General features: G+C 35.0%; 2 protein-coding genes across 5 annotated transcripts in view; one reads left to right on the top strand and one right to left on the bottom strand.

Moving 5' to 3' along the window:
* Positions 1–4430, top strand: part of LOC128879974 (BTB/POZ domain-containing protein 7) — a 32919-nt gene that overhangs the window by 13322 nt on the left and 15167 nt on the right. The window lies entirely within an intron of this gene.
* LOC128879975 (uncharacterized) overlaps positions 1–4430 on the bottom strand; it is a 15716-nt gene that overhangs the window by 5858 nt on the left and 5428 nt on the right. The gene's annotated exons all lie outside the window — the stretch shown is intronic.

The following is a 4430-nucleotide window of genomic DNA, read 5'->3' as shown; positions in this document are numbered from 1 at the left end:
GAAAATTTCAAATTTTTGTCTTCATTATTTTATTTTGATTGGTTAGGCCTGGGTCAGGTCCCCAATAATTTATTTCATTGGGTGTCTCAAATTTTTGTTTTACGAAGTTCGGTTTTGTTCAACGAACGGCAGTTTTTCAAATTTTTTATTTATAACGCCGGTAAACATCGATGAAATGATTTGAAATTTGAAAGAAGTGTTACTTATAACTAGACTGCGGATCTTTATGCAAAATAAAATCTTCGCGAACGCGCCTAGAAAAATTGAACCTAAATAGGAAATTATTTTATTCTGCAAATATTGTAATATGAACTTTCAATCTTTTTTGTATTCTTGCATATTGTTTGCATTTTGTATATTGTTTGCATTTTGTAGTTTCTTGCACATTCAAATTTTCTATAAATGCATAAACATCCGCAGTCGCCTTATAATAATAGGAACAAGGCCTGAAAATTTCAAATTTTTGTCTTCATTATTTTATTTTGATTGGTTAGGTCTGAGTCAGGTCTCCAATAATTTCTTTCATTGGGTGTCTCAAATTTTTGTTTCATGGAGTCAATCGGTTTGTGTAACGAAAAGCTCCTATTTATACGGGTTAGGTCTAAATTGAACGTTCAGTCGAACGACATGGAATAAGAAGAATAGTATTCCGCACAGGAGAAACCATGTGGCGCAGCTAGTATCCGCTAATTCGAGTAGTCGAGTATACCGGACTCGATCGAAGCATTTTTTGTCTCTGTCACTGTGGCATTCGAGAATTCATCAAGCGTAACATAAACATTCGTGATTTTCGCATCGAAAAACTGCACGCGTCCGGCACAAAAGCTCGCGCTCGTTCGTGTTTCCGATGCGAGACAATGGTGACAAATTGTTTGCAACGTCGGGTAGCGACGTGATATTATCTCGAATGACTTCCGCGATGGTTCTTAAACACCGTTTTCACACGCGAGTGGGAGGAGACGACTTGGCGATCAGAATAAATTACCGCGGAGACTCGTGGCTCGCGTCGATTGCCGTGTATCGCGTGTAATAAACGCCCGGTCTGTCGTTACCAGACAATTGTTATCGTCCTGGCCGGGATATGCATTTTACCGAGCGTTCGACAGGAGTCCATCGTCGGCAAACGCGTTCGACACGGTTGCGTAACGCGACGATGCGTCGCGGACGAAACGTGCGTGTAATTACACTGATCGCGATAGATCGTTATCTGGAGGAATTAAACGCTGCTTCGGACGATAACGCTACGACGCGACACGCGTTTAGCACGATTACAGGAACTCTTTCGAGCGAATTCTGTTTCCTTATTGCTTTTACACGGGGCTTCGTGGATAGCGGGTCTAATTGCGGTGAATGCGTTGCTAACGTGAAATCGCGAGTTTCTCGAAAGGGAACGCTCGGGTAGGAAACATTTTGCAAGAATGTTCGTCGCGCTTGTGCACGAGCGAATGGCGAAACGGAATGGTCCAAGTATAGATGCGAGTACGTGTACAGTAGGGTGGTACTTATTTTAATGATTTTTTATGTGTAACGCACGTCTCTAAATATCTTGCAAACACAACAAATATTCCTGTAGAATTCGAAACTTTTTAATGGAATATACATGGAATATTTTCAATCGGTTATTTCTTTTTCTTTAGCTCCCATAAAAATTGATCGAAACGATTTGATATTTGGAAGAGTTGTTGCTTGTAATAATAGGAACAAGACCTAAAAATTTCAAATTTTTATCTTCATTATTTTCTTATATATCAGTCCGGTAAATATGAAGCTGTTTTCTTTACTTAAAACATTTTTGTAATACTATCTTAAATGTTTGAAATATACAATTGTTACAATTATACAAAATATTGCAATTGTTGTTGAAAGAAGGATTTTGATGTATTAATGAGAAAGAAATTTTTGTTTATGGAACATTTATAAAAAATAATATACAAGTTCATATTCGAGACATTTAAGTTGATATTTCAAATATATTCCGAGTACGGAAAACAGCTTCATATTTACTGGGCTGAAGTATAAGGGAATAATGAAGATAAAAATTTGAAATTTTTAGGTCTTGTTCCTATTATCACAAGCAACAACTCCTCCAAATTTCAAATCGTTTCATCAATCTTTACCGGAGTTATAAATAAAAAAGTAACCGATTGAAAAACTTTCATGTATTTTTCATGTAAACTTTTCCAAGGTTTTGAGGCACGATATTAAAATTCAAAATTCAAATTTTAAAGGAATATTTTTGTACGCATTCGCAAGATATTTAGGGGATGCGTAACAGAAATTCAGAAATGATTAAAATAAGGACCACCCTAATGTACAGTGAAGAGCATAACTGTACCCATAACCACAGATTTCGTATAATTCATTTCACATTGTTATTAACATTAAGGTATACAAAAAGTAAATACAACCGGAACATTTTGCACTATTTAATGTAACACAAATAATTTTGCAAAGTTGTGGATGTATCGTTATCTGATGGTAACAAAAAATATTATTCGAAATCTGTGGTTATTGGTACAGTTATGCTTTCTACTATGTACGTCATTTTGCAGAAAGTTATTTCCATCGTCGGACGAATAATATTCCACTGTAAATGTAACAGGATTTATTCTCTTTTTAGTTTTTAACATTAATTATAGACGTGTACGAGTACCTAGTCGTTTCTGTTATACATTTCCATCGTGACTATGCATTGTCATAGGTTTAAGTATGGTTATTCGACCGTTATATTCGATAATTATATTATGTACACAATGCTTTAAAGCTGATAATTTTCTGTCGCGCGATGCATATTCATACGCGTGTGTTATGTACAGTCGGTGTAACAAGTACAGTATTGTCTCGAAATAAGCAACCCGGTCGGGACCGGCGATTTGCTTATTCCGAGACTTTCACTCCACTTTCATTTTCTTGGTAATTAGTTATTTCGGAATATTAATGATCTGGAATATTGCAAAAATGCGTGCAATCGAAGAAGAATTTCATCTAGATTAATTTTTATTCTACGGAATAATATGTCTCACCCATCCCATTTCCATTTTGTTGGTAATTATGTATCTTGGAATACTAATAATCTGGAGTATTTAAATATTAGGTGGACTGGAAAGTCGTTTTTGCAATTTTAAATACTTGTCAATCACTCATCAGGTCCTAGATTTTAATCTATCTGGCATTGAAAATTTGCACACTAAATGTAAAAGAAACGACATTACTTTCCAGTCTACCTAATAGAACGATACGTAATAATTTATTTTAGACCTCCTACTGCAAAAATGCGAGAAATCGAAGTATTTCATCTAGATTAATTTTTATTCTACGGAATAATATGTCTCACCCATCCCATTTCCATTTTCTTGATAATTATGTATCTTGGAATACTAATAATCTGAAGTATTTAAATAGAACGATACGTAATCATTTATTGTAGACCTCCTACTGCAAAAATGCGAGAAATCGAAGAATTTCATCTAGATAAATTTGTATTCTATGGAATACTAGTTCCCATGCATCCCTTCGTTAAGCTTGACTGCTGATTGATACAGTTTCCAGCCTTGACGACGCCGATTGCGTTATTGCGAAGCAATGTTATTGTTCCACGTAGAAAAAAATTCACGCAGTGACAGGCAATTATTCCGTTAATCGAAGTCTGATACCCGCTTCCTATTGTTTTAATTGCATTTCCCTCATAAATATTTATTCGATCGTTGGTATTTCACGTCTCCATTACCGTGAACAACTAATTAATTCATCCCTGGAAAGAGAACGCGAGCTGTCACAATTACTATAGTCAACATTTCATATCAAGTATTCACGTCGGTGTCACGACGTCTCGAACATTGTACATTATTTCGATAGAAGTTTCGAATAAGGAATAGCGGAAGAATTATTCATCCGTTATTCGTCGTATAAAATTTACTCGAGTAGACCCATTTGAATGGCGTTCGAGTAGATTTCGAGCAGTAGTCGACCAGATATATTTGGGTAATATTAGGTAGACCGAAAAGTAATGTCGTTTCTTTACCATTAAATTCAAACTTTCCAATAAATTTCTACCTTTAATTCATTATATAATCGTCCTCATTGTCAGCAGCCTTTTGTCACCTAGAGTGCAAATTTTCAGTGCCAGAAAAATCAATGACCTGCTAAATGATAAACAAGTATTTAAGATGGCAAAAACGACATTACTTTCCAGTCCACCTAATATACAGTGTATACAGTAATATATAGTGTGTATGTAGTCAGTGTGAGAAGTATTCGTACAGCAACCAATTTAAAATAAAATTAACAAGAGAAGAAATGAGTGGTTAATATTAAAAATAATAAACTTTAGTTTACACAAATTCTACTATAATATATGTAGGAATGTTGGTTAATTATTCCTTGCCCCAAAATTTATACATGAAGTTTTATTTTGAATTGCTTCCTGTACA

This window comes from Hylaeus volcanicus, chromosome 7 (genome assembly GCF_026283585.1).
Source record: "Hylaeus volcanicus isolate JK05 chromosome 7, UHH_iyHylVolc1.0_haploid, whole genome shotgun sequence".
NCBI lineage: Eukaryota > Metazoa > Arthropoda > Insecta > Hymenoptera > Colletidae > Hylaeus > Hylaeus volcanicus.
This window is presented reverse-complemented; position numbering and strand designations above follow the sequence as displayed.